Source organism: Scyliorhinus canicula, chromosome 13 (assembly GCF_902713615.1).
Source record: "Scyliorhinus canicula chromosome 13, sScyCan1.1, whole genome shotgun sequence".
Classification (NCBI taxonomy): Eukaryota; Metazoa; Chordata; class Chondrichthyes; order Carcharhiniformes; family Scyliorhinidae; genus Scyliorhinus; species Scyliorhinus canicula.
The window spans coordinates 26,729,559-26,743,034 of record NC_052158.1 but is presented as its reverse complement, the minus strand read 5'-3'; the positions used below and the strand labels follow the sequence as shown (position 1 = coordinate 26,743,034).

At 50.0% G+C, this 13,476-nt stretch overlaps 1 protein-coding gene across 3 annotated transcripts in view; it reads right to left on the bottom strand.

Moving 5' to 3' along the window:
• mgat1b (alpha-1,3-mannosyl-glycoprotein 2-beta-N-acetylglucosaminyltransferase b) overlaps nt 1–13,476 on the bottom strand; it is a 66,641-nt gene that overhangs the window by 36,480 nt on the left and 16,685 nt on the right. The window contains exon 1 of one of the 3 annotated variants that reach the window (XM_038815625.1): nt 12,582–12,791. The exons of the other annotated variants lie outside the window; for them this stretch is intronic. The gene's annotated coding sequence lies outside the window, so the exon portion shown is untranslated. Of the gene's footprint in view, nt 1–12,581; nt 12,792–13,476 lie in introns of those variants that run through there. 3 annotated transcript variants of the gene reach the window in all.

Below are 13,476 nucleotides of genomic sequence, written 5' to 3'. Positions count from 1 at the left end.
AGCAGGAGGATTCAGGGAGGATGTTGTGGAGGAAGTAGATCCAGACTCGGTGCTTTAACTTCTCTGGCGTCAGACTTTATACTGTGAACCAACTTTCTGTGTGACCACTCCCTGTCTTGTTGGGGGGGGGAGGGGGATTGCCGGTCACGAACACAGCTCCCCGGTCACTTCCACAGAGGTGTACAGAACACCACAACTTCCAGATCCCAGACGCTACCCCACACCCCTATTCCTTCCTGCATACACTGCCTGATTTCCAAACACCCCCCCCCCCACCCCCCCCCCCCCACCCATTGCACCAAACCATCCCCAACACAATAACAATTTGCATTTACACAGCACCTTTAACCTAGCGAATTGGCCCAAAGTGTTTAACTGTGTAAATTTATGTAAAGTTTAGACAGGTTGAGCTCATAGAAAGAAACATATTTGTCCCACCAGAGGCGGCCACCCCCTCTCATTTGTTTAATTTACTCAAAAGAGTAAAGAGACACATTTTAAAGCAGTTCAGAGAAGGTAGACTCAACTAATCATAGAGTTATTACAGTGCTGAAGGAGCCCATCGGGTCTGCACTGACCCCCTGGAATGGACCCTCCTGGTTGAACAGGCCAGGCTTGTACCACTGAATCTCAGAAGAGTGAGGGGATTTGACTGAAACAAGTGAGTTCCTGAGGTGTCTTGGCAGGGTGAATGTTTCTTCTTGGGGGAAAATCTAGAACTATGGTGTCACTGTTTTATAATTAGGGGTCACCCGTTAAAGACAGAGATGAGGAGAAATTGTTTCAGAGGGTTGCAAGTCTCTGGTGCTCTTTCTCAAAAGCCAGCGGAAGCAGAGTCAATATTTTTAAGGCAGAGATCAACAGATCACTGATAAACTGGGGGAGTGAAGGGTTATCAGGGTAGGCGGGAATGTGGAGTTGAAGATACAAGCTGGCCAGCTATGATTTCACCGAATGGCCAAGCAGGCCCGAGGAGCTGAATGATCTACTCCTGATTTGGATTTTCGCATGAATCTGACACTTACAGACGCTGCGTTCTTTTTTAAAGGATTGGAGTTAGGGCCTGTACACAAGTAATGTTTCACTTGGCGAATAAATCTAAATCTGAGGTAAAGACTGATGTCTGCTCCCCTTATTCACCGACTGCTCCCCCCCCCCCCCCCCCCCCCCCCCCCCCCCCCCCGCCCTCCATGAGGACAGGCCACTGAAAGTTTGGTCAGAGGGGCAGGCTGTAAGGTGAGATGAGGGATGCGGGGGTTTTCACAGATGTACTTCCAGGGCCCGAGCGCTAGACTGCTGAAGGCAGCGAAGAAAGTAGGGGCTGTATTAAGAACAAAGAAAAGTACAGCACAGGAGCAGGCCCTTCGGCCCTCCAAGCCTGCGCCGACAAGCATGCTGCCCGTCTAAACTAAAATCTTCTGCACTTCCGGGGTCCGTATTCCTCTATTCCCATCCTATTCATGTATTTGTCAAGATACCCCTTAAATGTCACTATCGTCCCTGCTTCCACCATCTCCTCCGGCAGTGAGTTCCAGGCACCCACTACCCTCTGTGTAAAAAAACCTGCCTCGCACATCTCCTCTAAACCGTGCCCTCTGCCCCCTAGTAATTGACCCCTCTACCCTGGGAAAAGGTCTCTGACTATCCACTCTGTCTATGCCCCTCATAATTTTGTAGACCTCTGTCAGGTCGCCCCTCAGCCGTCTTCGTTCCAGTGAGAACAAGCCAAGTTTATTCAACCTCTCCTCATGGCTAATCCCCTCCATACCTGGCAACATCCTTGTAAATCTCTTCTGCACCCTCTCTAAAGCCTCCCAATCCTTCTGGTAGTGTGGCGACCAGAATTGAACACTATACTCCAAGTGTGGCCTAACTAAGGTTCTATACAGCTGCAACATGACTTGCCAATTCTCATACTCAATGCCCCGGCCAATGAAGGCAAGCATGCCGTATACCTTCCTGACTACCTTCTCCACCTGTGCTGCCCCTTTCAGTGACCTGTGGACCTGTACACCTAGATCTCTCTGACTGTCAATACTCTTGAGGGTTCTACCATTCACTGTATATTCCCTAACTGCATTAGACTTTCCAAAATGCAATACCTCACATTTGTCAGAGTTAAACTCCATCTGCCATCTCTCCGTCCAAATCTCCAAACGATCTAAATCCTGCTGTATCCTCTGACAGTCCTCATCGCTATCCGCAATTCCACCAACCTTTGTGTCGTCTGCAAACTTACTAACCAGACCAGTTACATTTTCCTCCAAATCATTTACATATACTACAAACAGCAACGGTCCCAGCACTATACCTGCGGAACACCACTAGTCACATCCCTCCAATCAGACAAGCATCCTTCCATTGCTACTCTCTGCCTTCTATGACCTAGCCAGTTCTGTATCCATCTTGCCAGCTCACCCCTGATCCCATATGACTTCACATTTTGTACCAGTCTGCCATGAGGGACCTTGTCCAGGGAGAGGAGGGAGAGGGTCGAGAGGGAGAGACTGGTGGCAGAGATGGTCAGGGTGGATAGGAGTTATGCAGACAACCCGGAGGAGGGGCTTTTGAGGAAGTCTCCAGGCGGAATTTGATGTTTTGACCACCCGGAAGGCGGAGGCGCAGTGGAGGAGGGCACAGGGGGCGGTGTACGAACACGGGGAGAAGGCGAGTCGGATGTTGGCCCACCAGCTCCGGAAGCGGGAGGCGGCTAGGGAAATTGGGGGAGCCACGGATGTAGATGGGAACCTAGTGTGGGGTGGAAAAGACATCAACGGGGTGTTCAGCTCCTACGAGGGGCTGTACCGGGCAGTTCCCCCCGGGGAAGCAGGTGGGATGGATCGCTTTTTGGATAAGCTGGAGTTCCCAAGAGTAGGGGACGAGCGGGTGGAGGGTTTGGGGGCCCTAATTGAGCTGGAGGAGCTGGTGGCGGCATTGGGCAGCATGCAGACAGGGAAAGCGCCGGGGCCGGATGGGTTCCCGGTGGAATTTTACAAGACATTTATAGATCTGCTGGGCCCGCTGCTGGTGAGAATCCTGAATGAGGCTAAGGAAAGGGGGGGGCTCTGCCCCCGACGATGTCCAGGGCAATTATTTCTTTGCTCCTGAAGCTGGACAAGGACCCCCTTCAGTGCGGTTCCTATCGGCCGATCTCGCTCCTCAACGTAGATGTCAAGTTGTTGGCAAAGGTACTGTCCAGGAGGGTGGAGGATGTAGCCCCGACGGTGATTCATGAGGATCAAACGGGATTTGTAAAGGGGATACAATGGAACGCCAACGTGCGGAGGCTCCTGAATGTCATGATGATGGCACCGGTGGCTGGGGAGTCAGAAATAGTGGCGTCTATGGATGCGGAGAAAGCTTTTGATAGGGTGGAGTGGAGCTACCAGTGGGAGGTGTTGCGGAGGTTTGGATTTGGCAAAGGGTTCATCAGCTGGGTGAGGCTACTGTACAGCTCCCCGGTGGCGAGTGTGGTGACGAACGGGAGGCGGTCGGAAGACTTTTGGCTCTCCAGAGGGACAAGGCAGGGGTGCCCCCTGTCTCCCCTGCTTTTCGCGTTAGCAATTGAGCCCCTGGCTATGGCACTGAGGGACTCGAAGAGTTGGAGGGTGATTGTGCGGGGATTGGGAGGGAGGAGCACCGGCTGTCACTATATGCGGATGATCTGCTGTTGAATGTCGCGGACCCGGTTGAGGGGCTGCCAGAGGTGCTGAAGATACTCGAGGAGTTTGGGGACTTTTCAGGATATAAGCTCAATGTGGGGAAGAGTGAATTGTTTAACTGCACCCGGGGGGTTGGGAGAGAGAGATAGGGGAACTCCCATTGAAGAGGGCTGAGAAGAGTTTCAGGTATCTGGGGGTCCACGTGACTAGGACCTGGGGGGCTATTAATAGGCTCAATTTTTCGAGGCTGGTGGAGGAGTTCAGAAGGTGGGATGCGCTGCCGCTCTCGCTGGCGGGCAGGGTCCAGTCGGTTAAAATGACGGTGCTCCCGAGGTTTTTGTTCCTTTTCCAGTGCCTCCCCATGCTGATCACGAAGGCTTTCTTCAGAAGGGTCAACAAGTCGATTTTGGGGTTTGTGTGGGCAGGGACGGCCCCGAGAGTAAGGAGGGCATTTTTGGAGCGAAGAAGGGAGGTCGGGGGCCTGGCGCTGCCCAACCTATGTGGATATTATTGGGCAGCGAACGTGGCGATGATTCGTAGGTGGGTGACGGAAGGGGAGGGTGACGCATGGAAAAGAGTGGAGGCGGCGTCCTGTGCAGGCACGAGTCTGGAGGCTTTGGTGACGGACCCACTCGCGCTCCCACCGACAAAGTACTCTTCGAGTCCGGTGATGGTTGTGTCCCTTAAAATATGGGGACAGTGGAGGCGGCATAGGGGGGAAGTGAAGGCCTCAGTTTGGGCCCCGATACGAGGCAATCATCGTTTTGCGCCAGGAGAATGGATGGGCGATGTGTGAGCTGGCACAGGGCGGGCATCAGACAGTTTGGGGACCTCTTCCTGGATGGAAAGTTCGCGACTCTGGAGTAGCTGGTGGGGAAGTGGAACCTCCCCCCTGGAAACGCCTTTAGGTACTTGCAGGTCAGGGACTTTGTTAAGAAGCAGGAGGCGGAGTTCCCGCGGCTGCCGCCGAGGGGGGTGCAGGATAGGGTGCTTTCGGGGACGTGGGATGGGGAAGGGAAGATCTCAGCTATCTACCAGCTGATGCAGGAGGAAGAGGAGGCCTCAGTAGATGAGCTCAAAGTGAAATGGGAGTAAGAGCTCGGGGAAGAGATTGAGGATGGGATGTGGTCGGACGCCCTGGAAAGGGTGAATTCTTCCTCCTCTTGCGCACGGCTCAGCCTAATCCAGCTGAAGGTGCTGCACAGGGCTCATATGACAGGGGCTAGGATGAGCCGGTTTTTCGGAGGGGAGGACACGTGTGGAAGGTGCTTGGGCGGCCCAGCAAACCACACCCATGTTTTGGGCATGTCCGGCCCTGGAGGGGTTTTGGGTCGGTACGGGGGTTCTTTCGGCGGTGGCAGCCCTTTCTCGATTTCCTGGCGAAGGGGTAGAGAGAGATCAGTCTCTGCAGCAACCTGGAGAGGGGGGGGGGGGGGGGGGGGGGGGGGAAGAGAGAGAGAGAGAGAGAGAGAGAGAGAGAGAGAGAGAGAGAGAGAGAGAGATTGGGGATGGTCGGGAGGTTCGATTTTGCAGCGGTGGGTTCGTTCTGTTCTTTTTTTTTCTGTTCTTTTTTGTATAACCATTTGCTATTTGTTACTATTTATTTGGGGGGGGGGGGGTGAGTTCTGCTCTAGCTTCGGTGTGGGAGCACGATATGTATGTTTTAATTTGCGGGAAAAATTTGTTATTGTTATTAGAAAACTTGAATAAAAATTATTTTTAATAAAAATAATGAGGGACCTTGTCAAAGGCCTTACTGAAGTCCATTGCCCTACCTGCATCAGTCATCTTTGTGACCTCTTCGAAAAACTCTATCAAGTTAGTGAGACACGACCTCCCCTTCACAAAAACCGTGCTGCCTCTCGCTAATATGGCCCCTTGTTTCCAAATGGGAGTAGATCCTGTCTTGAAGAATCTCTCCAGTAATTTCCCTACCATTGACGTAAGGCTCATCGGCCTGTAGTTCCCTGAATTATCCTTGCTAGAAGCCAGGACTGGAGTAGCACAATGTTTTTGGAGGGTTATAGGGGCCGCAGAGATGGGGATGGGTGAGGCAACTTTCGATTTAAACACGAGTGGTTGTAATGTCCAATAGCTAAATCAGTAAATCCATAGTGGGTGCAAGTCAACAGATCCCAGATTTGTATTTTTTTTTAAACAATTCATTCACGGGTAGGCCCGCATTTATTACCCATCCCGAGCTGCCCTTGAGAAGGTGGTGGTGAGCTGCCTTCCTGAACCACTGCTGCCCCTGTGCAGGCATAACCACAGAGCTGTTAGGGAGGGAGTTCCAGGATTTTGACACAACCACAGTGAAGGGATGCTGATATATTTCAAAATCAGAACAGTGAGTGACTTGGAGGGGAATTTCGCAGGTGGTGGTGTTCCCAGGTACCTGCTGCTCTTGTCCTTCTAGATGGTAGTGGTCGCGGGTTTGGAAGCTGCTGCCTAAAGAGGCTTGGCCTGACCAGCAATCCAGTGGCCCACATTGGGAGGTGGGTGGCATTGGGCCAGGGCAGGATCGGGCTTGTACAACTGTCCCTACCCACAATTTTCTTTTTTTATGCAAATTTTAGAGTGCACAATTCATTTTTCCAATTAAGGGGTAATTTAGCATGGCCAATCCACCTCGGCTGCACATCTTTGGGTTGTGGGGGCGAAACCCACGCAAACACGGGGAGGGCTTTATTTATTTTTGACCTTTCTGTAGCGATTTGGTTCAATGGCTTGCCAGATCACTTCAGTAGGCAGTTGCTAGTCAACCACATTGACGGAGATAGCGGGGAGAGGGGAACAAGGCCATGGAAGGCTATGGAAATAGGTTGTGGGAGCGAAACCCACGCAAACACGGGGAGAATGTGCAAACTCCACATGGGCAGTGACCCAGAGGCAGGATCGAACCTGGGACCTCGGCGCCGTGAGGCAGCAATGCGAACCTTTGCGCCACCATGTTACCCCTCCTACCCACGATTTAAAGCCCACATATGAAGGTGGGGACAGCGGGTGAGGCAGTAGAGGCTGACTGGTATCTATTCCTGCTTTGGGAAATCAGCAACAAGGTATAAGACAGAAAGAGGGGAAAGAAGGTCGGAGGAACTGGAAAAGGTTAAATAGGTGTGGAATACATTACAGGTGACTGTCGAGCTCAAAAGTCGGTCATTGCATTTGAAATAAAGTTTATTGAATTCCTCTTTAAATGGCACAATTGTCTCGGAGATAATCATTCTGAGAGCGGTAAAAAAAAGCTATTAATTGCTCCAGTGCATGAGCTGCCGAGAACATAAGGGACCAAATGGCAACCATATGTGCTTAATTGCTCTGATACATTGTGGTCATTGTACAAATCCTTTGTAATATAACAGAGCAGGGCCAGTATGTGACCAGATGTTTCTGAGGAAATCCTTGGAGTAGCAGAAGGCCATTCAGCCTCTCGAGCCTGTTCTGTCATTTGTGTCTAATCCACATCTTAACTCAATTCACCCAACTTGGATCTGGAATGCTTTCTAATGACAGAACCACAGAACTGTTACAGCGCAGGAGGACGACGTTCAGTCCACCCTGTCTGCACTGGCTCTCCCAATGTGCAATTCACTTACGGCCATTTCCCCGCCTTCTTCCCATACAGCCTTCCTTTTCACATTCCCCTTTGAATGCTTCGATTGAACCGGCCTCCTCCACATTCTCAGGCAATGCATTCCAGACCCAAACCACTTACTGTGTTTTTTTTTTAATGTTTCTTCCGATCACCTCTGCTCCTTTTACCAAATACTTTCAACCTGTGCCCTCACGTTCTAGGTCCCTTTGTGCACGGGAACAGCTTCTCCCCATCTACGCTGTCCAGGCCTGATGTAGGCTGCCCAGGCCCATCATGATCTTGAATACTTCGGTCAAGTCTCCTGCCTCCTCTTAACTTCTCTTCTCCATCCTCGTCCTGGACTATCTCAGGAAAGAATAGTTTCTCTCTATCCGCCCTATCAAACGCTTTAATTATCTTAAACAGCTTAATTACATCATATATAATTTACCACATCAAAGAGAATATAATCACAGAGTATGCAACCCGTCCTTGCGATGTAACCCTGGTGGCATTCCAGTGAAACATGCTAGGGCGAGGTGGGAGGGTGTGGTCAGCCCAAGCCTGAGGATTCGGAAGTCTTGCCTCCCTCCAGCCATGCTCTCCCCTGCGCCTGTCCCATGCACAGCGAGGGAGTGAAGAAAGCAGCCACCTTCTCCAGATTGCCCCCACGCCACAGCTGGCAGAAAGGCCTGGGGAACACATATCTTGCTTATCAAAACACAGTACCAGGGTGCGGCTCGGACAGGGGGATGGGGAGGGGGGGGAAGACCCCCAAGGGGCTGAATGATTCATTTCCTACGTGCAAACAACACAAGGAGATAGTTACCTTGGTTCCCTGCCGCGGATTCCAGCGACTGATGGGCATTGTGTAAGGGTGGTCAAAAGCCACAAGTACATGGCCTTGGAGAGTTGCACCCTTTTACACAATCACCAGATCGTCAGCAACAAATACAAAAAACAGGATTAGCCCTGGGAATAGTACACAGACTCTATCTGCTGCCGACTCAGTGCAGTACATTGCCCAGGTCAGATAGTCATAGCGTTTTACAGCTCGGAAAGAGGCCCTTCGGCCCATTCTGTCCACACCGACCATCAGGCACCTACCTATTCTAATCCCATTTTCCAGCACTTGTCTGTAGCCTTGTCCTTGTATGCTGTGATATTTCAAGTGCTCATCTAAATACTTCTTAAATGATGCGAGAGTTCCCACCTCTACCACCCTTTCAGGCAGTGATTTCTAGATTCCCACCACCCTCTGGGTGAAAAAGGTTTTCCTCACAGCTCCTTTAAACCTTCCTCCCATTAGCTTAAATCTGTGGCCCCTGGTAATTGACCCACCCACCAAGGGGACAAGTACTTTTCTATCCACTCTATCCATGTCCTTCATAATTTCATCCATCTCAATCAGGTCCCCCCTCAGCCTTCTCTGCTCGAAGGAGAACAAACCCAGCCAAACCAGCCTCTCTTCATAGCTGAAACGTTCCAGCCCAGGCAACATCCTGGTCAATCTCCTCTCCAGTGCAATCACTTCCTTTCTATAATCTGGTGACTAGAACTGCACACAGTATTCCAGCTGGGGCCTAACCAGTGTTTTATACGTCTCCAGCATAACCTCCCTGCACTTATTATCAATGCCTCGGTCAATAAAGGCAAGAACCCCATAGGCTTTCTTAACCTCCTTATCTACCTGTCCTGCTGTCTTCAGAGATCTGTGAACCTGTACACCAAGGTTCCCTTGATCCTCTGTACTTCCTAGGGTCTGACCGTTCATTGTATATTAGCTTGTCTTGATAGTCCTCCCAAAATGCATTACCTCACACTTTACATTGTTAAATTCCATTTGCCACTCTTCTGCCCATCTAACCAGCCCGCTTATATTGTCCTGTAATCTAAAGCCTTGCTCCTCACTATTTACCACACCACCAATGTTCATGCTATCTGCGAACTTACTTATCGTACCTCCTACATTCACATCCAGATCATTCATGTGTACTACAAACAACAAGGCACCCAGCACCGATCCCTGCGGAATACCACTAGACACAGGCTTTCAGTTAGAAAAACAACCTTCAGGCAACACGGTGGCACAGTGGTTAGCACTGCTGCCTCACGGCGCCGAGGTCCCAGGTTCGATCCCGGCTCTGGGTCACTGTCCGTGTGGAGTTTGCACATTCTCCCCGTGTCTGCGTGGGTTTCGCCCCCACAATCCAAAGGTTTGCAGGCTAGGTGGATTGGCCACGCTAAAATTTTTATTTATATTTATTTATTGTTTTTGTTTTTATAAATTTAGAATACCCAATTCATTTTTTCCAATTAAGGGGCAATTTAGCGTGGCCAATCCACCTATCCTGCACATCTTTCGGTTGTGGGGGCGAAACCCATGCAAACACGGGGAGAATGTGCAAACTCCACACAGTGACCCAGAGCTGGGATCGAACCTGGGACCTCGGCACGGTGAGGCGGCAGTGCTAACCACTGCGCCACCACCGTGCTGCCCTCACGCTAAAATTGCCCCTTAATTGGAAAAAATGAATTGGGTACTCTAAATTTATTTTTTAAAAAAGAAAAACAACCTTCAACCATCACCCTCTACCTCCTACCACAAAGCCAGTTTTGGATCCAGTTTGCTAAATTGCCCTGGATCCAATGGGCTCTCAGCAGCCTCCCATGTGGAACCTTGTCAAAAACCTTACTAAAGTCCATGTACACTACATCAACCGTACTGCTCTCATCTAAACACCTAGTCACCTCCTCAAAACATTCAATCAAGTTTGTAAGACAAGCGTCCTCTAAGCATTTCACACTTTGACTATCCCAGTTAATATTTGAGGAAGTTGAAATTCCCTACTATTATTATCTAAATTTTCTTATAATTCTCAAGAGGTTTGCCAATATATCTGCCCTTCTATTGGGGACCTATAGTACACACCCATCAATATGATCGCCCCTTTATGTTACTAAGTTCTACCCATATGGCTCAATTTAAGGAACCTACTGAGATATCATCCGTGAGTACTGCCGTGATGTTCCCTCTAATCAATACTTCAATTCCTCCTCCTCTTTTGCCTCCCCCTCTAACATGCGTGAAACTTCTATACCCTGGGACGTTCAGCTTCCAGTCCTTCCCTTCTTTCAACCAAGTTTCTACGATTGCAATAATAGAACAAAGAACAAAGAAAATTACAGCACAGGAACAGGCCCTACGGCCCTCCCAGCCTGCGCCGATGTCCTAATTCCATTTGCTGGTCAACACTGAGTCCATCAGTCTTACCCGTCAGGCTCCTTGCATTGAAATAAATGCAGTTTAGCTACCAGTCCTCCCATTTGCCTTCTCATACCCCTGTCTGGTCTGCCCACTGGACGTTCCTAATTTATCCTCTATATTTGACTCAATTTTCTCACCCACTGCACCGTACATTAGGTCCCACCCCCCTTCCAGGTTAGTTTAAACCATGCCCAGTAGCATGAACAAACCTCCCTGCGAGGATATTTATCCCCCTCCAATTCTGGTGCAATCTATCCTGTTTGTACAGGTCCCATCTACCCCAGAAGCGATCCCAATGATCCAAGTATCTAGAGCCCTCCCTCCTGCACCATCTCTCGAGCAACACATTTATCTGACCTTTTTTTAAAAATAAATTTAGAGTACCCAATTATTTTTTCCAATTAAGGGGCAATTTAGCATAGCCAATCCACCTGCCCTGCACATCTTTGGGTTGTGGGGGTGAAACCCACGCAGGCATGGGGAGAATGTGCAAACTCCAAACGGACAGTGACCCAGGGCCGGGATTCGAACCCAGGTCCTCAGCGCCGTAGGCAGCAATGCTAACCACTGTGCCACCGTGCTGCCCAACATTTATCTGACCTAACCTTCTATTTCTATACTCACTCGCCCGTGGCACAGGACGTAATCCTGATATCACAACATTAGAAGTCCTTTTTTTTAACCTTCTGCCTAACTCGCTAAATATACTATGCAGGGCCTCATTCCTCTTTCTATCTGCGTCATGTGTACCAACATGTACTATGACCTCTGGCTGCTCACCCTCCCCTTTCAGAATGCCATGTAGCCTCCCCATGACATCCTTGACCCTGGCACCATGGAGGCAGCATACCATTCTGAAGTCGTTCTCGCGGCCACAGAAACGCCTGTCAGTTCTCCTCACTGTTGGATCCCCCACCACTGCAGATCACTTTGTCCTTTTCCTCCCCTGCCGTCCAGCAAAGCCAACTGTAGTGGCACAGACTTGATTGCTGCTGCTATCCCCTGAGTGACCAGTATCCAAAAGGTATATTTGTTTTAGAGGGGAATAGCGCAGGAGATTCCTGCACTGCCTGCCTAACCCTCTTGCGCTGTCTGGTGGTCCTTCCTTTCCTGCCTGTCGAGTCTGAGCCTGCGGTGTGACCGCCTCGCTTTACGTGCTACCCACGATATTCTCCGCCTGGAGGATGCACCAGAGTGTCCCCAGGCGCCGCTGCAGCTCCGAAACTTGGACTTCCAGGAGCTGCAGCTGGAGACACTTCCCACACAGATGCTGGTCCTGGGAACTGAAAAAGTTCCTGGTCTCCCACATGGAACAAAAAGAGCAAACCAGAGCTTCAAAGAATTTACAGTGCAGAAGGAGGTCATTCGGCCCATCGAGTCTGCACCAGCCCTTGGAAAGAGCACCCTACCTAAGCGCATACCTCTACCCTATCCCCATACTTCCACCCTATCCCCGTAACCCCACCTAACCATTTTTGGACACTAAGGCCAATTTAGCATTGCCAATCCACCTAACCTGCACATCTTTGGACAGCGGGAGGAAACCGGAGTACCCAGAGGAAACCCATGCAGACACAGGGAGAACGTGCAGATTCCTCACAGACAGTGACCCAAGCTGGGAATCGAACCTGGGACCCTGGAGCTGTGAAGCAACTGTGATAACCACTGTGCTACCGTGCTGCCCCTCATGTCATACCACTTTAACTTAAATTAATCCCTTCATATAAAATAATATTAACCGTCATCAACTAGTATTAACTAATATTAACTAGGGGCAGCACGGAGGCACAGTGGGTTAGCCCTGCTGCCTCACGGCGCCGAGGTCCCAGGTTCGATCCCGGCTCTGGGTCACTGTCCGTGTGGAGTTTGCACATTCTTCCCTTGTCTGCGTGGGTTTCGTCCCCACAACCCAAAGATGTGCAGGCTAGGTGGATTGGCCACGCTAAATTGCCTCTTAATTGAAAAAAAATGAATTGGGTACTCTAAATTTATTTTTAAAAAACTAATATTAACTAAGGTCCTTCTTTTCTGATCCTTGTTATTATAGAACACATAATAGAAAAATAACTGCACTCACCCAGCTGTTCTACTATTTTTTGGAGATATAAACTTGCAGTAGGCTTTCTTACAATCTTTTTTAGGTGCAGTCTGACTCATCCAGGCAAAAGATGACTGATCAGTTTGCAATTGGTAGATCTTCGTGTCCTGGTCAGCAGGTGCAGGATTGAAAGTCCAACTCCTTTACACATTAACTCAGAGGAGGAGTTGAGCACAATGGCCTCTGTACCGTGACTGCTGTAGGAACTACGACTGAACCTAGCTGCTATTACACACAGCCCAGAGGTGATCGTCCCAACACTACAAACAACATGAACAGCTGCTGCATCTACAGGCAATGAAGTACCTTTTTCTAAAAGTCACTGTTGTAATTTAGCAATGGGGAGATGGTGGCGTGGTGGTAATGTTGCTAGACTGGCAATCCGTAAAAGGGTTTAGCTCACTTGGCGAGACAGCTGGCTCGTGATGCAGAGCGAGGCCAGCAGCGCAGGTTCAATTCCCGTACCGGCTGAGGTTATTCATGAAAGTCCCGTCTTCTCAACCTTGCCCCCTTGCTTGAGGTGTGGCGATCCTCAGGTTAAATCCCCACCAGGCAGCATGGTGGCGGAGAGAATAGCATTGCTGCCGCACAGCGCCGAGGTCCCAGGTTCGATCCCGGCTCTGGGTCACTGCCCGTGTGGAGTTTGCACATTCTCCCCGTGTTTGCGTGGGTTTCGCCCCCACATCCCGAAGATGTGCAGGGTAGGTGGATTGGCCACATAATTGCCCCTTAATTGGAAAAAACGAATTGGGTACTCTAAATTTTTTTTTTAAAAGGTTAAATTCCCACCAATCAGCTCGCCCCTCAAAGGGGAAAGCAACCTATGGTCACCTGGGACAATAGTGACGTTACCTTTACCCAGACTAGTAAACCA